At 34.0% G+C, this 26,652-nt stretch overlaps 1 protein-coding gene across 2 annotated transcripts in view; it reads left to right on the forward strand.

The window, feature by feature from the left end:
- Nucleotides 1–24,682, forward strand: part of LOC121418783 (constitutive coactivator of peroxisome proliferator-activated receptor gamma-like) — a 46,722-nt gene extending 22,040 nt beyond the window's left edge. For both annotated transcript variants that reach the window (XM_041612887.1, XM_041612888.1), the window contains exon 6: nt 17,945–24,682. The gene's annotated coding sequence lies outside the window, so the exon portion shown is untranslated. The remainder of the gene's footprint in view (nt 1–17,944) is intronic.
- Nucleotides 24,683–26,652: the final 1,970 nt, after the last annotated feature.

Genomic DNA, 26,652 nt, shown 5'->3' on the forward strand with positions numbered 1-26,652 from the left:
GGGGTATGGGAGGCTTAAGGGCTGCACATACTCATACTGCCATTATACATGAGACCCCCTCCGGGTTTTATAATTCAACGTGATAAAACATCCCTTGAAATAACTCCAAAATAATCAATTATGGTGTTATTTTTGTGGTTAGATTTTGTTTACAATGTTGTATAATTGGTTATTAGATGTGGTGGAAACCTTTGGAAATTTCTCCAGTAATGAACTAAAGAAAATATTTAACTGCTTCTTATACTTACTCTACATGTAGATGAATGAATGGAATTTTTGAATTACACAAAGAAAACATGTATCAATGTCAATATAACCAGAAAAAGATCCTCTCGTATTCAGTGTTAAGTCAATGACTTATCTCTTTGTTAAGTAAGTTGATAACTCATTATCTCTTGCTAAAGAAAGTTGAAATTTGCAATTTTATCATTGACTTCCTACACCAAATCTTATTTTACTTGATATTCATATGATGAAGCACGTGAGAGGTAAACAGGATGTGTATCTTCCACTCCTATCATTCAAATGCATGATATCGAAAAACATAAGTAACTATAGAATTCCACCCAGTCTTGGAATGATAATAGAGGGCCTCCAGCATTCCATCTTGATCTTTATTGGTATCAAGAGAATATTGAACCAGTATGAAACTAGGTCTGTACTCTTCAAGGAAGACAAAAAGTCAAAAAATCATATCAAAAACTTAATGCCATCTTCTAGATGTTTAGTTTTAATAATTTGTTTGAAAAAAGAAACAAAGGTTTGTTCTATTTTGTCTAGCATGAAAAACTTTGGATGTTATTAATTCAAGTTATGTTAACATTCTGCAGTTTAGTAGTTGCAGTGAATTTCAGTATTACTAGATAATGATAAAACAAGTATGTCAAATCCAATCTGTGAGCATGAAGAACTTGTCAAGTGCTTAGTTCAAAGTGAGTCATTATCTTTTCTTTAGCTCAGTACGTGCTCTAAAATTATATATTACCAAATAATGATGAAATCAAAACCTGAGCTGCTGCGATCCTGATTCCCAACTGTTTATTTTATGAATATGAATGGGGTGCGATGAGGAGGGGACAGGACTGCCAAAAATCTTCCTCCTCTCCAGGGGTCAATAAACACGTAACGAGATTGATGCTTCTGGTATCATACCATGTCTCTAATATTTAAAGGTAGAATTCTCCTGGCAAAAAAATTAATTTGTCAATTTCCGGGTTACCTTTCACAACCTACATCTGCAACATTGGATAAGCTTCAACATTGCAATGATTGAGGATTTTCCAGGGGAGCATTCCATTGAAGGACTTGTCTGGAGGTTTTATTTGACAGTTACCATAGTAACAGTGACTGTCAGCCAATAAGAATCAAGGAAAGTTGTCAGATCTGACAGCTTGTCGGACAAAAATGTTGATGAAATGCTCCTGGGCTCCTTTTTGAGTTTCCAGGGCTCTTTTGAGTATTTTAAGGATTAAATTGCCCTGAGTCCCCTGTAATTTTTCCCTGAAATCACCCAAATATATCAGGGATCTGTTTCACTGAGATTTCATTTGAACTTAGCTTGCTCTTATACTTCCGTGCTCAGAAGCTAAAAAAATGAGCAGAAACTCATCTTAACCACACTTTCATGGAGTACTGTTTTATACTTTTTTTTTTTGAGATGCATGCTACCCTAATCTGTAAGGAGAGCTCAAGATATGCCATGTGGTTCAAAAATTGTTGTATTCTTATGTTGTGATCTCGCTCCACCAGAGATTTTGTAATAATGGCTTCATTTCAAAGCATTTAGAATTAATGTTGCATTTATGCCTCTCCAAAAAGGCAAATTATAAAAAACATATAATTTTGTCAGTTTAGAAAAGCACATATAACTTATTATGAGAAAGGATGCAGCCATGTTTTAACTAAATGTATATTAAGAGCCGAAAAGGTAGATTATGCACCAAACGTTGTTAGTTATATCGTCAGCAGTCATCTGAACCAGAGATGCCTAATGGCACATAGGGCCTCCACCAAACGTCTCTACCCAACGTCTCCACCCTTGCCTATCGGAGGCCACAGCAATGGCTTCTGCCCACGACCCCTATTGATCACAATAAATTAGACTGGTGGGAAGTGACTAGTTGCTACTTTTTTTCACGTTACAGTTATAACTATATAGACGGGTGTTTTCACTGATAATCCTAAAGAAGTTGTGAATATATCATTTGAAGGAAATGTTTGAATGAAAAAATTATTCAGGAAAGAAGAATAGGCAAAATAGCTAGAACCCCCCACACTGAAAAACAAAGACAAATCAACCCTCAAACTTCTTTGAAGAGAGAGAAAGGATTGGTTTGTTGAGTTGATATAAGATGGGTGCACAGTTGCTGATTCTCACAGCATGATAATGGTATTTGTCTCAGCAGTAAGTGACTACAAGTCCATAGTCTCAGTGAGATGTGCATGGTTTTCGTGCCTTCACTACATGATAGCAAGTTGGTTGCTAAGCAATGCAAGGATGATACCACCATGTTGTCTTCTCAAGACACACTCAGGATGATTTATGTCAAAGAGTCGTTTGAATTTGGTAAAGAATATGGTGAATAACTGGGTTCCAAAAGAAACTTATCAAACTTCACGAGCGCACTACACAAATTCCACACAGTCAAAATGAACAAAATTTTGACACAGGATCGCTTCAATAATCTTTAATATTAAAGCACATGTCAATAATTAAGAGATTGGTTTAGTAACAAAGAGGCTATACCCCTCAAATCAGTTGGTTCCGGAATCCAAAGTCACAAAATGGCAAAAGAAAGACCAATGATAATAATGATAATAGCCAATTTTTATAAAGCGCTTTTCCCAGAATGGCTCAAAGCGCGTTACAGCATATTATTACCCCGGTCATTGGATTCATAAATATGAGATGGGATTAAACCAAATGGTCAGTCTTTGCTTGACTGCTATTGGGTCCATTTATGCATTGCTTATTTGACCTCAATATTTGTGTTTAAAATGTTAATTTCAACTTCTGCAACTTCTTAGTTATTGAGGCAATCACTCAAACATGCTGATGGTCATAATGTGATTTTTTTTATAAACTGGTAAGTTTGTTTATTCCCATCTCATTTTCATTGGTCTTTCTTTTGCCATTTTGTGACTTTGGATTCTGTAACCAATTGATTTAAGGGGATACAGCCTTTTTGTGATTAACCAATCTCTTAATTATTGGCATCTGCTTAGAAAAGATTATTAAAGCTCACCTGAGTCAAAATTTTATTCATTTTAACTGAGTGGAATTTGTGTAGTGCACTTGAGAAATTCAATAAGTTTCTTTTGGAACCCAGTTTAGTTGGTTAAAATGTGGTAAATAAAGAGAGACAGATGGTATATTTTTACTGATCTACATATAATAGTAACAAAAATACAAAATAAAAAGATGATGAAGAAGAAGAAGGAAAAAAGAAGAGAAGGAAGAGGAAGAGAAGGGATAAAGGAAGGATAATATGACAGAAGGAACGAGGGAGAAGAGGAAAGCAAGGTTGAATATATGCTATTGATTTTAATTGTTACTAGGAGCCTTTTAGATTTTTGTTGAAAGAATATGGTGTTCTCATGAATTCAGAAGTTTGAAGGTTGTGATTCATTATCCTGGATGCTTTAACTGTCCTTGTGCAGCCTACCTCTAGAAAATGGTTGTGTCATAGAATAAAATACTAAAGAACTAAAAGTATTGTGATACTTCATTTCATAAATACATAATTGCTGCTGCTGTTGGTGATGCTGATGGTGATGCTTAGTTATGGCAATAATGATCTTTATCATAGTGATGCGAGTGAATGAAAAATCATATAAAAAATTGACAGTAGTTTGATACAATATGTTCAGATTAATTTTATGATTTTAATTAAGGTTCACTCCATCCAGTGCTCCTGATAAGATCTATAACTCAGCTGCAACAAACTATTACCAATCATAAACTTGCATCGATGCAGAAAATGGATAACCCTGGAAAGTCAGTCCTATCCAGTGCATACTTTATTACTCCTTTTCAACATCACAAATAAAATTAATTTTTCTATTAAACTACAAAAACCTGTTGTTCCCAATCACCAGTATGCACGAGCGAACACATCTCTTTTATCATCCATTTTAACTCCTAGAAAATCCTTCATTTTCAAAGCATCTTCATAACTTTTTTTCAGCATCATTTAGAAATGCAAATTTTAAAATTAGGAACCTGTTGTTCAGCATGGTACTCTCTCTAATGGCGGAAGGATGCCATCGTTAGTCGCTTGAAAGCCTACATCTCTTAACGTAATCATCCTATTCTTTCTGGTTGGCACGTGGAGCCACGGGCCACGGCTTGAGGCGTGGTCACCACCCCATGCAGTATAAACCCTTTTATAGCTGGACACAAAAGCTCTAAAAGGTTGTTATATATACACCATCAATTCGATCAACAGGTTCATCAAATCACTAATACACAATGCCTTTTCACTCATATGCAGCGAGTCGCTTGGATGAAGATTACTGTTTTTGATTTGTTTGAATTATTATGTTTGAAATTATAGGATTGAGGGTATTTTATCCATGGGGCAAGTGGACCAGACCTCGATTCCATTTACTGATTTTAATTAAGTTGTTAAAAGTTTAATTATCTTTCAAGCCTGACTAGTTTGTATGCAGGATAAGGACATTATAGATCCTCCAATAATGCTGAATTTAGAGATACTCATTAAAAACTTAGGTGTATTCATTCCATCCAGAGTTCTGAGAGGACTGCACTCTCAGGTGTTAACAATACACCATGGAGTTTGAAAAAAAATATCACCAAATATGGTTTGGTGCTTATAAGTATCACAAACACAATGTGCTATGATATCAACAATGAGTGTTGAATTAACACTATGAACATAAGACTGGTGTAGATAATTTGTTGTGGTCTGTGAACACTGGTAGTGTAGTGTTAACACTACTGCTTTTGCAGTGTAAGGATCTGAATTTTGACTATTCCAAGCTCTTCCTTTAATCTAGCATCAAGGAGGAAATACTGATTTCTTTCTACTCATGAGGCAAAATCATTCCTAATTTTCAATAAGAAAGGATGAATGGTCTGCATAAGCAGCAAACCAATTATTTGATTTTGAAAAATAATAAAAAAAGAATAACACTGACAATATAATCAAAATTGGAGGTTGAATAAGAAAGTATCAAAATTTAAAGTTAAGGAATTTTTAACAAGAAAGAATTGGTTGGTGAGGGATTTTTTTACCTGATTGCTAAGAAAGCATGAATGCTTGTGAGCAAGCAACCAGAGGACCGACAGCTTAAGGTCCTCTCCAAAGGACCTGGTAATGAGGATTAATGCCTTACCAAATCGCACCAAGTGGGAATCGAACCCGGGTCACCGGAATACGAATCCCCTGCTCTATCGACTGAGCTATCGCGCCTTTTCTACCTTACAACATGGTTTGAAAATGAGAGAGCCAATGATGTCACACATTTAATAATTTCACCATATATAAAAATTAGAAGTATTTTTTCCTCCTTCAATGTCAGACTACTGAACATATAAATCTTTATATTCAGATTCATTCAAGGATTTATTTATTATTGAAGTGATATTTCTTATGATTAAGCCCAAATGAAATAATGAGTTGTGAGGTTATCCATTTACATTTAGAATGTCATAGCTTTTTTCATTCTTGATGAAACTTTCAGTCTTGTGTTCAGTGATTGTACTCTATTTATTCATATCATTTTGTTATTAGGGTAGACGTCACCTTTAATTAACATCGATTTCTGATTAAAAGTGAAACCAAGGTTTCTTCCATATCCCCTGGTGAAACTAAACTTCCAGATATAAATGGCCTGACTGTGAATTCCAGTTTATTAAGATGACCTAATCGTTTCAAATGTTATCTATTTGCATTCTGGATTGTGCCTTAATTGACCTCTTCTGCAAAGGTTACATTGACCTTTGATTTTACTGGTAGGAATTACATCAGATATAGACGACTTAATAGGATCTGACAATAAAACAAAGAGAAGTAAACCAGTGTCAATTGTATCTTGTAATTGGAGAATTGGACAGTGAAGCATATGTGTTAAAGCCCTCTAGGTGAACACTGACATTCATAAAGATCGTTATATTGGTTTGAACAACTGTGAAACAGAAAGGCTTTTGGCTAACATTTTCGACCGCAAAGGCTACATTTTAATGTTTGAAATGGTTTTATAAATATTGATTATTTCAGAAATATTGATCTATATGTTTCATCCGTGATTTTAGAGAGTGAGAACCTGAACAGATTTTTCAAAATGATATCGTATTGGCCCTTGTAGCGGTTGTTTCAATTTCCTTTTAAGATATTGAGAAAATAGGTTTTGTTTCTTTGAAATAACATAAACATCCAAGTTTTTAAAGCCCAGTCTAATTATTCTAAATTTGTGTGTAATATTCACTGGAAGTATTTAGCCATTGTTTGAGGACAATGATGAGTGATATCATTAACCAAGTTTGCTCGTGGCTGCTTTAAATTTCTCTTGTGTGGAGAATACATTCGCCAAATTTATTTTTCAAACATATTTAACCCATTCAATTTAACATTTTTTGTTGGTTTAATTTTGTTTTTAGTGTGAATATATATAAAAGCACAATGCCCCAGCAAAATACACTTGAAGTATGCAACAATAAATCAAATAATCTTCATTGATGAATGTTTGTCTCGTCACTTGAAATCAATATTTATCCGAAGCAAATGAACTTTACTGAATTATACATGAAGAGAGCAATATATTTCTTTAAGAAAACAAATATTGATATGAAAATTAAACCTTCCATTGAAAAGTATACTTGTTATACAGCTAGCATGCATGTAAACATTGCAATCATTGCTTGCTGGCAACTGTGATGTCTCGGAGGAATTTCAATGAAACTGCATGTGATGGAGAAAATCTGACCAGAAATGAGTAGCAATGAACTTTTATTCCACATGAAAAAAAAATGTAATGGCACACATTTGTGAAATTGAAATGTTAGAATATTTCCATTATTGAACCTTTACTTAAGTTATAGACAGGCTTTGATTAGAGATGTTTCTCCTTCAATATAAAGGTTCAAAATGGTTTTCCTTCCACCTTTTCTTACACATTCTTTCTCTCCCTCCCTCTCTCTCGGTCTCTCTCTTTCTCTCCCTAAGTGTGTGACTTATTGTATTTGCTGTAGGCCTATATAAGAAGAAATGATGATGCCAATTTGCCTACAGGTATATACTCTGCTCCTTATCCAGGCTATAATAATCAAAGTAAAGCTTCATAATATTTGGCATGGTGCCAAAAGTTGCAAGTGTTATGTTTCCCTGTAGATTTTTAATTCCCCTTTTTCTGTAGAATAATTCCCCCTTTTCTGTGACAAGTCTGACATGAAACCATAAAATTGAATTTCTATATAAAGTACTTCACATGTATTTCCCAGAAATAGATTGTGTGACATCACTATGAAAGAGACATAAAAGTTACAAGAAGGGATGGTAAGAAAGAAAGTTCTTTTCCTAGTTGAAGGTGAAGAGGATTTTATATTCTAGATGTTTTAATCCCAGCGCACTCATTGCGATAAGATACGACGCAATTTTTCATTAGAACGCATTTTGCATCAAATGTGAACATTCCAACAAGTAATATTATTTCAATTGAACTTCAGCATAATGTTAGGAATATATAAAATCATAATTTAACTTTGCGACAAGCCCTGTGGTCAGAAAGTCCAAATCGGCTTCATGTCGCAGCCAACAATGATGTCATTACGATTTGGAATGCTTTTATTCCTACAGGAAGGCTCAAAATAAAACAAAATTAGATTTCAGTAGTCCTACCACTATTCTGATCTCAGATCGCTAAGATTTTATTATTGGAGTGTTCATATCAAATATTATAATTTCTTTAAATTCTGATCGCAATGAATCGCATCGTGTGTGCTTGGCTCAGAATAGTAGTTTCTGGAAAAGTTTATGGTAACCTATTTATAACATTTAGAATAATGATGACATGTCCATAATATATATAATATTAAAAAATTGTACTTTCACAATTTATACTATTAATTTTCCCCTTGGTCATTTTCTGTGTATATCTCACATTCACGGCGCCATCTTCTTATCTCTATAGATTTTCTATCAGTGGCGCTTTATTATTTTGCCTGCAAAGCAGAACTGATGCATAAGGCAACAACAGCAACATCTTCAACATCAAAATCTAAGTTTAAATTTTTGGAAATGTCATCACAGTTTTGAAAGCATTATGTTGGTTATATGTTATTAATCTGGGACTTAAAGTGTCGTCAAACCTTTGGAATGAATTTCAACTTCCAAAATTAAGGTACAAAGATTCTTAAGGTCAATTAATTGACTTTATGGTATCAAGTTAAATAACCAATCAAAAGTTTAAGATATTGACTTTTCAAGCTGATTTGAGAATTACAGGTCTCTGTTCCGTAAAATTTGGTGGTAATCAGAGTATCAGCAATCAAGAAAATAGGTTACTAGATCAAGGTCAAAGGTCATTTCAGGCAAAATGACTTGATAATAAGTTACACTTTGTTTGTTATTTTAAACATATTTAATTGCATTGAAACTTGTATTAGTTGGCTATTACACAATTATAACAAATTGTGTAATAAGATAAGTCATGATCATTTGAGGTCAACAAATTTAGATTGTAATAAAAGAAAAATGAAAAGTGGAACTTCACCAAATTTTGTATTAACCCTCATATACCAATTTTGGTTATTGGTGATTTGCTATGCATGCCAATGAAAGGTACCGAATGCCAAGTGATTGAGGTAATGTATTTAAGTGTTTGCATTAGTTGACTAATTCATTAGCATCAGATAAAAAATAATTGTGAATCTTTCAGCCATCATTCAAATTGCCTCATTTCCTCCAAATTAAAGCAAGTGTGTTATAGGGGTTCAAAACGTTCTTCATAGCATGTCACTGTTTGTAAATCCATTAGCAAAACAAAATGAAGAAGGCTCTTTTCATTTTTGACAGTCAAGTACCATCCAATTGAACGCTCGTCTGTGCAGCTAATGTAATTAAGCAACACTGATTATGGTAGCTAATTGATGACTCTCCAAGATTAGATCTTTAACCATGCCTTGAAGTGCATTCAGTACCAGGCATTTCTTCTGCTGCCGAGTGATAATGATGTTTGCCCATCGTTATCGTGCAACAAGGCAAAGATTTCCTTTAGATATTAGGAGGATCCATGAAAGTCCCCCATGATCTTCCAAGACTCTTAGAAACAAAATGGTTCCTTCTTAATTGATGATTATGAGCGAGTCTTCTCCATACTTTAGGTTAAAACCTAGGCTATGACAAGGACCAAAGTCATGACAGAAGTTTCCTCTAGTTTATCAATAGCCGTTTGTATTGACCTTTTTTTGATCAAGGAGTATATAGGAAGCTTTGTGTTATGTTCATCAACTATGACGTAGGGTATCTCGTGGGATGATTGCGTCGAGTCAAGTACTAGCAATTTTGAATGGGAAATGGTTAATTTCAGTGTCATTTTTATATTGAATTTGTGGTACATGAAACCACATTTTTAGAATGTCAATGTTTATTCCATTCATAATTCTTTTGTTTGTTTTTTCTGAATTTCTTAGCCTCAAAATGTTAGTGGGAGGATGGCAATAAAAATTATCATCAGTTATCTTTGTTTGTCAGGATATAGGCAAGATATATCTTTCATTCATAAAAGAAAAATAAGATGTGGAATTAAAGATAAACTCTGGTACTGGAAACAACAGAAATGAAATGTTTAACAAAACTTACACAGGATTATGAAAAAAACTATAAATCAATGATATCTGCCAAACGGTTTTCGAGAAAATGTATTATTACAGAGTATTGAGCAAATGAAAATCAGAAAAATTACTGAAAAAAATGGCCGCAAGTTGAAAGTGTGGCCCTATATGTTGTTTCCTCTGTTAGCTTCGTCAGGAAAAGCATGTGGCGATGAAATGAATATAATTTAAATCAAGCCTGAATTATTTTGATTGAATTTTGTTGTTCTGAATAAGCATTCTGGCAGATGATCAACACTTTAGGATTGCTTACATCAATTTGATAAAAAAATATGACATACATCTAATTGAAATTATATTTTTATACTAGAACTCTAACTTAGCATTCATCTTTGGTTATGAAGTACAGGATCCTGTGTGATTGCATTATCAGTAGTTAAAGAGCCTTTGGGAGAGTTGGGGCTTTGGATATTAAAGGTCAAGTCCACCTCAGAAAAATGTTGATTTGAATCAATAGAGAAAAATCAGACAAGCACAATGCTAAGAATTTCATCAAAATCGGATGTAAAATAAGAAAGTTATGACATTTCAAAGTTTCGCTTATTTTCAACAAAATAGTTATATGATCGAGCCAGTTACATCCAAATGAGAGAGTCGATGATGTCACTCAATCACTATTTCTTTTGTTTTTTATTGTTTGAATTATACAATATTTCAATTTTTACGAATGTGACGATTAGGACCTCCTTGCCTGAAGCACAAAATGATAAAATAATGGAATTCCACGTGTTCAGGGAGATATGAAACTTAATTTCACATGACAATGATGAGAAAATATTTGATATAATAAAATACAAAAGAAATAGTGAGTGATGTCATCAACTCTCTCATTTGGATGTAACTGGCTCGTTTATACAGTGCGTATCAAAAAAAAGTTTACACTTTGAAAAAGCCCTGGGAATTAAAAAATATACAACATGTGGGTATTTTTTTCACATACAATCCTAGGTTTGGGTCTCATCTATCAAATGAAAGTAAAAGTTTTGACAGAATGTTACACTTGAGTGAGCACTGTCCTTTTTTGTAAAGCTCGCAGAAATCTGTTTGTGCAGAAATGCCCGTTTGTACGCTGTGTCAAGGGGAAAGGGTGAAATCAAACTTACCCTGCGAAACATTTCTCATACATTTCCCTTGCACTTTTAGTCAATTGAAATAAAACGGATAGATTCAAGCATTTTCTAACAATTTTGCCACCCAAATTGAAATTTTAACACTTAGTATGCACAACTTTTACCTTTTTTGTGTGTGCTGGATCTGAGGACATAACCGAATCTGAACCAAAGTTTATATCAAACATCTCTAGCAATTTTTCACTAAGTTTTTATCATTTAAAGTGGGTTTACATTTCATTTTTTATTTAATACTTGTTTCTCCACACTTCTCCTAAGCTTGACAATGATTAACAAAATGAAAATCAAGCCTAAGCCATTTCATGTAAATCACAGCTCAGTGTAAAGCAAATATTGTCCCGATGGCCTCGGTGTGAGGGGGAGTGGGGTGGGGCGCAATGCACTCCTCGAAGTGGTTTGGGCAAAGAAACAAGTTAAATTGGTAAAAGATATCTTCAAATCAATTTCACTAGCTAAATTCCATGTGTTATTCATGATTAAGGTCTACTTTTATTCGCATAACTATTTCAAAGTTTTGCGCAAATCATTTTTCACTAACTTTTCAAAAGTAAGTGGTGCTCACTCAAGCGGAAATATTTTTCGACAGTTTTATCGTCATTTGCTTAAATGGACCTGTACCAATGTTAAAATGTGGAAAAACCTTCAGGATATTACAAATGTATAATTTTACAGGATTTTTTCTAAGTATAAACTTTTTTTGATACGCACTGTATAACTATTTTGTAGAAAATAAGCGAAACTTTAAAATGCCATAACTTTCTTATTTTACATCCAATTTTGATGAAATTTTCAGTGTTATGCTTGTTGAATTTTTTTCTTTTTATTCAAATCAAGATTTTGTTGGGGTGGATTGTCCTTTAAACTACTTTTGAAGGTCGATATCTCCTAAAATTCAGTGAAAACGTTTAATCGATGAAAAGCAAATTTGAAGGATAAGTGAATTTAGAATGAATATTTTAACTCATTCTTAAACTATCTCAGGGATTACTCAAAGATCAATCCAAAATGAGTGAAAATACACCCTTTCCACTTTTTAAAAAATATCAATGAATCAAAATATAAATTTGTTGCTTTTAAATCAGCAATTCAAAATCCTATCCTAATATTCTTCTATAGTTGTGAATATTTGAAATATTAATCTCATATGTTTTCGATAAAGAACAACAATGCAGCATTTACATTTACTGCGTTAAAAAAAGATACAAAGTAAATACAGTGTTTTTAAACTACTAGTGAATTATTATTGACAATATGGTCCATTTAGCATGTGTTTGTACTCATAAAGTGCTATTGATGTGGCATTGAAAACAGTGGGATAAATCAATAGGCTTATCACCCACTTGAATATATTTTGTTTGTACATAAACCAGAACTGCTCACCATCCCTGGGAATCTATGGATGTATAAATCCTTTAATATGGCTTCAATCTGCTTATATAAAAAAATCTACAACTCAGGGCCGTCACCAGCTTTTTTCTAGGGGGGGTGCTTTTTATGAAAAAAAAAACACAAAAACACAAAAAACAACGTATTAACTCAATTTCATGCAGTTATATAGCCCGCCGGCCAGATCTTTTTCAAAAGAGCCCTCAAGTATCCCTACCCCCCCCCCCCCTCCGGTTGTTTTTTTTTTTTTTTTTTTTTCTTTTTTTGGTTCTGAAGGGGGGTGCGTTCGAACCCTCCGCACCCCCCCTGGCGACGGCCCTGCAACTGCTACTACTTTCGCTTCTACTTCTACTAGTTTACTACTGTACTGCTGCTGCTACTACCACTACTGCTGCTGCTGCTGCTACTTCTGAAGTTCTGCTAATAATAGTTCTTCTTCTACTACTACTACTACTACTACTACTACTACTACTACTACTACTACTACTACTACCACTACTACTAGTACTATTACTATACTATTGCTATTCCTCCTCCCCATCTTCTGCGTACTATACTGCTGTTATACTACTACTTCTACTGCTATTATTACTGTCATTTACAAGAGTTCAGAACATGTTCTACACTCTAGCAAGGTGCTCAGCATAATATGCTTTTGAAAAGTGACAGTTTGAACCATTATTAGAAAACTATTTTTCTTCAACGATCAGTATATTCAGGTCCTAACTGTTTCAAGTTCTTTTATTGTTTAATTGTTAACTATTTTTTCTCTTGGAAATGTCATTAATTGTAATGTAGAGCCCCCAGTTTTCTGTTTGCTAAGATGTTCCTCAGTGTTCTATCAGTGTTCTTTGATAGCATGTTCAAAACATTTGACAAAGTAATTGCTGATAGTAAAAATCTTGGAAACAGGTTTCTTTCCATGCAGATATGCAAACACATACTAAACACTGCAATCAGATTTTTCACTTCAGTACAGATTTTGCTTTTATTTTCATGATTTTTAATGTATTTCCACATTTCAAATTGTTTGGCCTGAAATAATTTTCCATGATATTCAATAAATTCTGTGATTTTTTCTTTGTTTTCCATATTGCAGAGAACTGGGGACTCTGTTACCGGGGGTGGGGGGAGGGGGGGGAGTTGGGTACTTTAATTATAAAATGATACCTATATGCCACACCAAAAAACAAAAATGGGTTTCTGGAATTAACTTTGGTCTTAAAATGGGGGTCTCCAGAACTGCCTTAAAATGTAATGCTCTTGGAACAGCACAAATCATACTAAGTACCCCAAGCACTGTAGTAATATGAAAATAAATTATTAATTAAAAAGTGAAGCTATAAATTTAATCAATATGCCTGTTTTATCCCAACATGGGTTTTAAAAAAAGCATGTGTATATGCTCACAATATTATCCTACAAATGTATTGAATACAAAGTTCAAGTCCACCCCCAAAAAATGTTGATTTGAATAAATAGAGAAAAATCAAATTAGCATAAATCTATAAATTTCATCAAAATCGGATGTAAAATAAGAGAGTTATAACGTTTTTAAGTTTCGCTTATTTTCACAAAACAGTGATATGCACAACTCAGTGCCACTATGCAAATGAGAAAGTTGATGATGTCCCTCACTCACTATTTCTTTTGTTTGTTATTGTTTGAATTATACATTATTTCATTTATTACAGATTTGAAAATAAGGGCCAACTTGACTGAACCATATAGTATTATACAATGCCAATTCCACATGTTCAGGGAAGAAGTAATCGTTGTTTCACTTGACAATGAGGAGAAATTAGAATATTTCATATAATAAAATACAAAAGAAATAGTGAGTGAATGACATCAGTCTACTCATTTGCATGCTGACCAAGATGTCAGTGGAAGAGCCGTGGTGTAGTGGTTCTGACTCTCGCCTTGTAAACAGAGGGTCATGTGTTCGAATCCCACCGCGGTCTAGCGTCCTTTGGCAAGGCGTTAATCCACACTTTGCCACTCTCGACCCAGGTGCTAAATGGGTACCCGGTAGGATGCGAAAGATATTGTATGTTTAATTTTTCCAGCGCCATAATGAGGCTGCGATGAATGCAAGGAATGCTCCCCAGGGAGTGGAAATTGTGCACTTTTCGTGCGGGATTGAAATGAATCCAATGACCGGGGTAGTAATATGCTGTAACACGCTTTGAGCCATTCTGGGAAAAGCGCTTTATAAAAATTGGCTATTATTATGTACATGTAACTATTTTGTGAAATTAAGCAAAACTATAAGTTATAACTTTTTTATTTTACACTAATTTTAATGAAATTTTCAATATGTTGAAGTTTTCTCTTTTTATTTAAATTAACTTTTTGTTGGGGTGGACTTGACCTTGCATGCTATGTACTCTTCAAATTGCACATTATTGTTATCCTCACTGTACAGATTGTGTATTTCATAATAAAACTTAAAAAAGAAACAGGTTTTCTGCTGCATTACATCTCTAACATTATTCTGAGATTTAATGACATCATGTAACCCTTTGTCTATCCCCATTGCCCTATAACGAACTCATTGGCACAACATTTCTTTGTACAACTATTCTTGGCTAGGGTCATTTATCTCAGATTATTTCTCCCTTGTCTTGCTTCATTCAAAGCCATTACAGAGCATGTGCCAATGATAATCATCATACATTGCTCTCCGGGGCCCAATTACGTTTGCACCTGCAGGTCTTGTTACATTAAGGACTATGAACTAATTATTATGATTATGTTCATACATTCACTCCAAATTACATGTAATTAGTATCTCTAAGCTATATTCTCCAGAGGTAACTCACTCCTTCATTCTGAAAGGAATGAAGTAAGGGGGGGGGGGGGAGATTTTTCAGATTATGAATGACTATAGGCCTAAATATGATATGAATAGATACAGATTCAATTATGTTTCCTTGACCCAGTCCTTGCCCAATTAAGATGCCAGAGTTGTTATATTTCCAATTAATTCTTGATTTCAGTAGAGTATAATGAACTCATATTATGAAATATTATGCAATACTTTTATATTATCATACAGATGGCTTCCTTTTGTCCAAGTATTTGTTGATTTGTATATCTGATTCCTGAATATGGGCAGACTTCTGAAGATAAGCCAAGTCTAAAAAACTTCTCCAAAATTTCCTCTATGGTCAAATCATTAAAGGACAAGTTTAGCCCAACAAAAACTGATTTAAATAAAAAGAGAAAAATTCAACAAGCATAACACTGAAAATTTCATCAAAATCGGATGTAAAATAAGAAAGTTATGGCATTTCAAAGTTTCGCATCATTTCACAAAACAGTTATACGCACATCTCGGGTGGTATGACAATGAGGAACTGATGACATCACTCATTCACTATTTCTTTTGTATTTTATTATAAGAAATATGAAATATTTTTATTTTCTCGTCATGAATTGAAGTTTCATTCCTCCCTGAACACGTGGTATTCCATTATTTTAATATTTTGTGCTTCAGGCAAGCTGGTCCTAATCGTCAAATTCGTAAAATTGAAATATTGTATAATTCAAACTATAATAAACAAGAAAGAAATCATCGACTCTCTCATTTGGATGTAACTGGCTCGTTCATAAAACTATTTTGTTAAAAATAAGCGAAACTTTGATATGTCATAACTTCCTTATTTTACATCAGAATTTGATGAAATTTTCAGCATTGTGCTTGTCTGATTATTCTCTATTGATTCAAATCAACATTTTTCTGAGGTGGACTTGACCTTTATATAATGTTAAAGGGGGTGGTGGGGTTAGTGATTGCTGAGACGGAGAATGTTGAAACGCAGTGTGCATAAATGGTACACATCTATGCTGGTTAGGACACAGACTAATGTGGACATTCATCTGGGTTTATATTTCAATCAAAACAGCTTGTCTGGTCTGTTACCCTTGACAGGAACACGGGACAGTTTTTCATTCTTACACGAATGTTGCTGAGCCAATAACTGATAATTATGCAAAATAAGTAAATATGACCTACCATTGGATCCCCACAAGCTTCAAGCATGTTTTACAAATAGAATAAATATAGTTTTATACAAGTTGGGATTTTTTGGTTGTACAATCAACATGTGCTGTTGTCTGTTTTTCACCAGTAGATGGGGCTCTTTCATAGATTGTAATGTTAGAGCCATTAATATCATTATTATGGATTGAGAGCATTCTTAGATTGTCTCATAATTAATGTCATGATAATAATGTCCAAGTAGATAATTGACAATTCACATTTAAACGGAAGTAACAAAATTAATAACTGAATCTGAAAGTCAAATTAAAGAATAATCATGAAGCCAAGATCAGTGAATCAAGTTGATAAGCATTCCCGCCTGTTATTAATTTGTAGCACTGGTGACTTGAAACTGAAGATTAACATGTTCCTTGTTTATCAATTGCATTGAGTCTCTGTTTCACATTTGGATTTTATTTGTTTTTCGGGACTGCATTCTAATCTTCATGAGAAGCTCGGCAGCTGATGCTGACATATTTCTCCTGATTATGTCCATGTTTAATCTTAATAGCCCCTACTAATGGGTGTCAAAGGTTATTCTATAGGGAGATGTTGGACTCTGATAAAATATCCCTTTATCAATGTCTCGGTTTTGATTCAATACTCTGTTGTGTCGTTTGGTGGGGTTATTACAAGTCAACTCAGAATTGGAATCTTAAACAGTTAATGGGCATTCAGTACAGTCTCACACAGGACATTTTGAGCGAAATCAACATTGGAACTACATTTTCAGTTCATTAGCATCAGACAGTAATGTTATCATTTTACATATCACACAGTAATATTATTGTTGTTTTATTCAGCATGTATGTATATATATATAAGCAATTTAAAAATGCACAAACAGAAAATGAATAGAGAATTTTAACAGGTCCTGTCAAGGATACTTATGAAGGGAAAGGCATGCAGCCCACTGGCTAACCTGACGTATATCACAAGATCTGTAATGAAAAAGACGGCTTCTCGACTTTGTGAAGTAAAATTTTAAGCCTTCTCCATCCCCTGATCTGTGATATATTACATGAACTTTTGAAATTCACATAAGCTGTCATAATCTGATTCAGAAAACTTTGTGCCAAGTGATAAGATGTGTCATTTTTTATTACATAACAGGATTGAATAACAGTGTGTGACTAATAATAGACATTGTTTGCATCTCTCTAAGCTTCTTAAAAAGCGATTAATAGAGGTGAACCTCTTACTACTTTGTAATAACAAAGAGTTCAATGACTTCAATATGATGGATATTTTCCTGAATCTTCTCATGTTTTACCATACATTGGGGCTCATCCACCCTTCCCTCCCATCTCTCAGCAAAGTTCTCCTTTCCTCCTATTCCTTACCTCCTTCTCTTTTCCTCCTCCTCTTCTTGTCTCCTCATTCTCTATCCAATTTCTCATCTAATACTTACCCCACCCCTTCAATAAATAAATAAATCAGGAAGACATATTGTGTGTAGCCATTGGGAAAAAACAACATTTGATTTCCAATAAATCATTGTTTTTCTTCTTATTTCTTCTCATCCAGGTCCCTCCAAGGAATTATGTAACTTATGAAGCTTGTTTGTTATGCTACAATGAGTGGACATCCCATTTCCAGGTAGCATCTTCATTAGTGAATGAGCACCAATGGTTACCTTGGAGGCTAATCAACAAATACTACTAGTATCCTGCATGCCCGGGAAAAGAGCATCAAATTTCTGAAGAGTGTTGTATTCCCAAGTTAGCCTTGTAGTAATTAAACTTTTAAGGTGATAATGAAACCATTCTTGTTCCTGTTGTGGGTGTACTAATGAGCCCCTGGGGTGTTGGGTCATAGTACTATGCCCACCAAACTACATTGTTCCAGGCAAGCTGTAACCATGGCTTTTCTAGGTTGAGGATTTTAATGAACTGTTGTTTGTTTAATAATTATATCATTGTTCAGTCAAACTGCGACCAAGGGATTCTTTTATTCTGCAGAATGTTCACTTTGAAGGAAAAAAATTGGCATAATTAAATTTCTTTACACATTTTTGCCTTTGAGCAAGTGAAACTACTACCGAAGTATATCTTGACATTGGTTTGTGACCAACCAAACTTGTAATCATTAATAATATATTGCTTCATATTAATGCCATGATGATAATGAAACCCTACAATCCTACGTGATTCTTCACAATGATTGGGTTTGAATTCACAAAGGTGGTTTTAAGAAGGCATATGAAACCATGTATTATGTAGATTTTTTGCACTGAAATTTGTGCTTGATTTAGCATATAGATAGAAAAGGATGCATTGGTAGGCCTGTATGTGAACACATGTCCAGGATGCTAAATATATGCTATTTTTGCTCTGGTTTTAAACCAATTTATCTAAATCAATAAATCATGGGTTCATTTCAGTAGTCTGAATACCAAGAGCAAATTAGGCTCCCTCTGCCAAACACTTGCATTCACTATCAGTGTAGTGCAGAAACTACCCTTCATATCTAAAAACTATTTTCAAATTCAATTCATTGGTTTTGACACCAACTTTGTTAATTCAGGTCTTCATGATTATATTGTTAGAACATGTATTTTTACTCTTCGATATTTTTATTTTGGGGGGGGGGGATGGTGCTTCTAATAACTCAAATGATACCCCTTTACTTTTTTCTGAGAGTCCTTATTTGTTTTTTGAATAAAATGCTTGGAATATTATTTGTTTAGCCAAGCTACAAATTTCTTTCCAATATCATGAAATGTTTTCATTATCTCACATGAAAAATTACACCTTTATTCGTTCTTGTAAGGACTAACTATATTTTTCTCCAAGGTATACCTTTGAATTTACAAAGCTCTAGAATGTGTGAGAGATGTAATGATTTGGGGATATAAACAGTTTTTGTGCAATATATGCTAAAACTGTAGGGCAGTTTGAAAAACCTATAATTCAATTTAAATCTTGTCTTACAAAATTGATCAAATGAAATTAAGATCATAATCACGCTACAATAGTAACTTCAACTTGTACCTTATTCTCTATCACATTGAACTATTTTCTTTCTGTATCCAAAATTCATTATTGTACAACTTTCATTCATCAATGAATATATGTATCTCGTTAAAAATGTAAGAGAAGTGGGATAAATGTTGCCAATTGACGACAATGACATGTCTAGAATCAAGAGAGATTGATATTGTTTGATGGAGTTGAATAAGTGCCAATAAAAATCTTGCCATATGGACAAAGTAAGTGAAAAATTGTGGTTGCTCTTTGTCTATATTATTTTTACTTTTCTGATATCTATCATTTGTAAAATGAAGCCGGCATTGAACGACAACGTGACAAATGACGATAATTGAACACTGGTACTTATATACAGTATTTTTCTGTTGAGATTAAAATCATGATTCGATTAAGTTTTGTTATCACAAAGGTGTGACAAACATGCTGTTAATTTCTATATATGTGGTAAATGAAAATATATCAAAGATATAGAATTTGTAAACATGTAGTAAATGTAGTATAAGAAATGATACCTATTTCCAAATAATAAGGTTTGGAAAATATATATTCTCACCTTTAGCATGAACTTATGTGAATTAAATGTGAAATGAATTATTTTATAAATTACTTTATATAGGAAAGCCTTTTCCATGCATGTACTCCAATTAAATGTATTTGAATAGGTAATACATTTTCTATAATTGACAACTTATCTTGGGGATAAAAGAATTGTTCATAGTGTGGTTGTCTACAGAATCAATCAAAGCTATGTGACCTCATAAGAGTTCATATTTGAAATGAGTGAATTTCAATGTTTATGCAATATGATTATGTTAAAATATTTGGAATTATGCCATTTTAGCTATAGAAGAAGCAGCCTCTTAATGATTGGGAAATTTGATTATGATGCAAATGAGAATGAGTGTATACCATCAGATTTTTTAAATCACAAAAATAATCATGAAAAATTCTGTCTTGTGGTTATACATGTACATGTATATACTGTGCTCAGAAATGTTTGTCATATTTTGGAAGTTAGGGCTTCTAAAGAGCATCTTTTGCAGAGAATATTTTTACTGCAATTTGTAGTTAAGATGAAAATAAACAATTCATCAGTTTTCACTTGGTCAAGAATATGTGCAGAAAACTCATCATAGCACATACTACTCAAAGAAACAAAATGTGATTCTTATAGGCAGGTGGTGTTCATTGGTAGCTTTGCTCTCCAATTAGAACTATACTACAGGGTTATACAGCCTTTATAGATTAAAAATCTTTAATATTACAGGGGCTGTTTCACAAAGATTTAAGTATGACTTAGAGTCGCACTTGCCCAGTTGTGTGTATTATATAAGGCTTGACAGCATTGGTCAGTTCATGCAAAGAGAATGCGCACTATCTCGTATTTATCAATAAGATTGCGTGCTGCATATCGTGTGTCAGCATTTAAGTGCGACTTAAGCCACACTTAAAACTTTGTGAAACACCCCCAGGTTTTACTTTAATAAGCAGGTTTGACTGTATTGATGTTTAGTACTTGACCTAGTGTGTCTTGTATCAGTCTCTCTTTATCTTGATTACTTATATCATACAGTTGTGCTCAATAGATAGTGACCCCCTTCACAAAATGCATTCCTCCATGCCGAGTGTTGAATGTAAGACAACGACACTGCATTGTTCAGCGGGTCCTGAGAAACAATCTTTATTGAATGTAATATTTAATTGCCCGGCTTCACAATGAAGTATCTAGATGCTGGCAAAACTCTAAAAAAAACTTTAAATATGTTCATTTTTGTGTTGGGTTCACACAGTTTTGAGCACCACTGTATATGATATAGTGTACTGAAATACTGATACCAGTTTTATCAAGAAGGTAGAGGCTGAATAAAAATATGATATGATATGCAAGAGCTACTTGCTAACTGCAATTTGACAAATTTGAATTGAAATTTTGCATTTATCACTCTTGTTAGAAAAGGAATATGATATGATTGTTATAGCCACTGCCAAATGAAAAATCAAATTATGAATCACATACAGGCGAGCCTGCTGAAGTAAAATGTTTTGGGACAGATATCTTCTTGACTTGAGATATGAATAACACATGCTTTGCATAATCTAGTCCAGAAAAACTGCTTTAACCTTGGCAACTATCTTAAAATGCAAGGCATGTTACCAGGTGCTTATCGAGCATCAGATGGGCCCAATATTGTCTGGGGACAATAGTAACTATGTTGCTTGTGTATGGTTCTTACATTTCTTTATCAAAGTTGATGGTAGAAATGCTATTGGTAACGTCATTCAATTCATTATCATTCATTGGAGCATAAAATCAAACTCCATGAAATGCCGTTCGATCTAGCCAAACTGCGTATGACTTTGAGGAGAGCAATTCTTATGCGAGTATAAACTACTAGTATGCACAAACTGTTGTTTAAACTTGTGGCAAACTACTCGTGAACTAGTCATGAACTAGTCGTGAAATGTGTGCCATGGCACGACGAGGTTGCGCAGTTTACGAATAGTTCATGCCAATAATCGCTGAAATTTGTTGTGCCAAGATTTTAGAAGTTTTAAAATTTTGGCACGACACTTCAAGCAATGTTCCGCACCAGCCCCCGCACACTTCACAATAACTAGTCATGAACTATTCGGGGCCCAAAATCATGCAAGTGTACTAGTAGCATTGTGCAGACACTAGTACTGGGTAACCATTTAATCTGCTTTAAAATGTTGTTTGAGGTCAAATGTAAAATCTGACAACTGGGACCTGCTACATAAAAGACTGTAATTGATTATAGGGCAGATTTTGACAGTGATATGATCATCTTGGGGCCATGCATTATGGGCCCCAGGTGTCAGACAGTACTGAAGAGTTTAATATACCAGTATATTTGGCCCATTTCTTACAGCACATCCATCTAGAGTTTTTTTCTTTACCTGTTGTAATCCAAGGAATTCAGGAAAGTCAAGTAGTCATTTAAACAGAAAAACAACTGAATACTGTTTTGAATTCTCATTGTTTTACATCTAATTTCCATATGTAATTTTATTTTTTACAAATAAATGTGTTTTTCACTGTAAAAAGCTACAAGAGTGCTCAAGTTTCTATCATTTTATGTATACCTTTCAAAAGAAAAAGGTAATGTAGCATTGCTCAGAAGTGCACATTTAAATAAGAAATACAGGTATAAAGTGTGGGACTTCAGTTATACAGAAGCAGACCCAACAATTTAAGTTTGCCCTTGCTCATACCTTGGTCACATTTGCTCTACGGCCGCCGTATGGCGAGTCGAAAACAGCCGTTTTATTCCTTTTTATTAAAATCACCTATTTTTTAGCCAATTTAAAGTATCTACCTCAGAAAATGTTGGTAAAACTTGTGTTATTATATTATATGCTCTGTAGCCATCATGCACATAAAATATTTATTAAGATAAAATTGACCAACCTACTGGCCTAATGTTGTATTTAAAAAAAAAGACAAAGTAAACCCCATATGACCAGTGTGGTTTTAAGAATCAAACCATACCCGGTAATAGTTATAATGAGCCCATATAACAAATGTATAGTGTCAATATATAAAATACGGGATAAACAGGCCACAGTTGCCTATTTTAACAAGTAATTCATAGAATTTTCGTTCGACCATACAAACTGACAAATTAGCTTTCTCTGACAGAGAAATCCTTGATTTTCATTGGCTAATAAACTTGAAAAAAAAATCAGTACTTTATTCTGGTTTATTAAGACGAAATACAGGATTACTACTTTGTCCTACCAGCAACGCCCATGGCCTGAAACTTGTACTACAGTCACAAATACATGTACCTTTACAAACACTGTACAAACAATTTTTATACATAGCAATTAATGTTATAAAATCTTTCATACGTTGTTCATAGAGGTATTTGTGAATGTAGCATTAATAAAAATTGTCATTACTGCAAAAATCTGAAGATTTTTTGATAGTTGGAAATCTATTATGAAATTGTCACATTCACTTGCGAATTGTTATTCAATTATTAATGGCATGAAACGATTCAATATCTACATCCAAGAGACCAAAATTTTGGAGCAGGGATTTCTTCCTTTACAGTACAACATACATAAACATTCTTTATGCACTGGTTAATTCTACCAGATTCAATATTCAAATTCAATTATCTCACAATTGACAATTGTCTTGAGGGGAGGTCCACCAAGGCATGGGGGGGGGGGGTAATGTCACATGCAAGCTGCTCTATGAATTTCATAAATTGACTTTTTATATGTGGTTCATCGTGATATTACATTCCATTCAGCGGGTACTGCTGCTCATGTGTACTTAACTCTGATATTCTGCAGTGGATTTCCATTAAATCTCTCATTTTCCCCTTTATCAAACCAACTTGAAGTCGGGATTGATCCCCATTAAAACATATACATGAATATATAGAAAAAAAACAACATAAAAACATATAGTACTAGAATTTGAAGATGCTTTGGGAAATATGGGCATTATTACCCACTGGTATGCAAAGCTAAACTTATTGTCGACAAACAAACAGAAGCCTTCTTTTACAAGGATTCATGACTGATTTCATCAATCTTACCCATGGAATGCCAGTGATGACCTATCTATCACATAGAATGTATTTTGCCCTCTTATAAACAAAAGAGAGCACAATAATTGGATAAATCAATGTTCAATGTATAATTGTAAATCATTACTTGAGTGAGCTATGATTGGACAATTCATGTGATCCACTATACTGCCAGCAAGCTTTATTACCTGGCATTCAACACAAATATTAAACACCTCCTTTTCCGGTGGAACTTGAATGCAATTGCCTTGTTCACAGCAGAGTCTGAGTAAGACAATTATCACTAATCATGCTAATTCATTTTTCAATTATTGCCATCCATGAATCTGTGCAGATAATTTACCCTACTGGCACAAGAAAGCAAAGTGCAGCATTACATTACGTTTATTTTTGTCTTGTGAAAGTTAATTGCAGGAAAAAAAACAAGAACCAGCTAGATGAACAAACATATCAACACAGACATTGCAATTACAGTGAAATATGACCGACTAAACATCTGATACACACAAATGCAGCCGTACACAGGAACTGAATCAAACATATCATGCCAAAAATTTTGAAATAATATCAATAGTATTGATCAAAATCAATATTTTTTATTTAAATAGTGGGTCACTCGAATTCCATTCTAGATGACAAATTATGGTGTCAATGGCTTTCCATAGATGAGATCAATTTGAATAACATGCAGCAATACTTTGATATCAATCGACCGAGAGCCAGGGCCCGTATTCCATAAACAAGACAAGGTTTTTGCTTAAGTCTTAGCAATTTGTCTTAGCCTTTTGCTTGTCTAAGAAATCTTCCCTAACGATATTCTATAAACTTTAAGACATTTTTCTCAAGTCAGGCGATATAGTTAAGCCAAAGTCTCAAATTCTATGACCTTCAGCAATGATACTCAGTGACCTTCTGAATGATAAATTGCTGCAGAGGTCACTGCAACAAACTTGCAAAAATGTGACTAAAGTTGTTTTTTCTTAAAAGTTTGGATTTTATTGAAACTAATTACAACTATTGTAGTAAGAGAAGAGCATTCATCACACATATATGGTAAGAATTTTTAATTCAACTTATCTATATTTTTGTTAATTACCAAAACATTTCAATCCCAAACCGAGTGACTTGCAGTTTTTTTGTGTATCAGTCCCATATATTACTTTTCATGTATTGTTTGTCAAAATATAAATTGAATATATTCCTCTCGACATCTTTACTCTAACTTCAGTTTAAGTAGACCTAGGCCCCCTAAGAGAAAACTTTTGTAACATTTGAGACTAGTCTTGGGTCTAACATTAGGCCTAGATCTAGCCTAGGCCCAATTAGAATATCCGTCTGTTTGGAGGAAAATTATTGTTTTTTACTTTTTAAAAAACATTTTTATGAAGGCTGCAAAACGTAACTTTGTTAGTTTAGTAGTGGCATGCCATAGACATAGTGGAGCAACCGAGACTGAAGCTATATAATAATACATCATATAGACCTATATTAGTATTGGTATAGGCCTAGAACAACATTCAGGACTTAGCCTGGCTTAGCCTTACTTAGGACAGGGATAGATTTACATGTAGGACTAGAATAGAGCTGACTTAGAGTTAGGCCTAGCCCTAGGCTAGACCAAAAGCTTCTGTCTCCGACTGTATTTTGGTTTTTCTGCTAAACTACGAGTACGACACTCGACAGTCTAACAACATTACGTTGGCCTAGACCCTAATCTCACCAATGTGATATGACAGTAAATGTCAGAAACTTTTAAATAAATTCCCAGAAACGACGGTTATTCCTGTCTACAGTGCTACTGCTAGGCCTATCGCTATGCATTGCTTGCCAACTACGCCTAAACTTAGATCTAGGCCTAGTCCTGACCTAGACATCTATGTAGATTCTAAGTAGATCTAGGCCTAGGTCTACTTCTGTTTTAGGTCCATATATTTGTTTGGAGGGGATATTAATTTATACATTTTGGGGAGTTTGTTTAGATCTAGGTTTCTAGAAAACAGGCCTAAAGCCAAGTAGACCAACAGCTCAGTCTAGACTGGGGCCTAGATTTATATAAAAATTTACTTCAGGTCTAGGCGGCCTAGCCTATTATGGCTATACTTTCTTCTATTCATTCTAGATTCTATTTCTAGCCTAGCCGGTAGCCCTAACGTTAGGACTGGCTGATCTCAGACTAGTCTACTGTTTGATCTAGAATCTCTAACGTAGGCCTAGATCTAGACGAAAAATAAGACTAAAAGCTAGACCCTATCTAGATCTAGTAGAAGTAGAAAAACATCAATCTAGGTATTCATAGTTATAGGTCGAGATCTAGAGTAGAGACTTGTAGACTCTATCAAAATATAGATTCTAGTTCTAAAAAATAGTAAATGTAGGCTAGTCTAGATCTATTCAAAAAGGAAGTAGGCTAGGGATCTAGCATTAAGTTGAATCCAGCCAAATGTGAATTTCTTCTTTTTGGCTCCAAAGTACCGGTACATCTTAGTAAAATCCACATCGACTCAATCTCATTTTCTGGCCTCACTGTAAATCTGTCAAGTTCTTGTCGCAATCTCGGTATAGGCCTAGTATTTTATTCTCACATGTCTAATCACATTTTTTTTATTTGTAGATCAGTTCGCTACCAATTGCGAAATATTGGTTTTATTAGGAAATACTTGTCTCGACCGGCCACAGAAAA

Source organism: Lytechinus variegatus, chromosome 7 (assembly GCF_018143015.1).
Source record: "Lytechinus variegatus isolate NC3 chromosome 7, Lvar_3.0, whole genome shotgun sequence".
Taxonomy (NCBI): Eukaryota; Metazoa; Echinodermata; class Echinoidea; order Temnopleuroida; family Toxopneustidae; genus Lytechinus; species Lytechinus variegatus.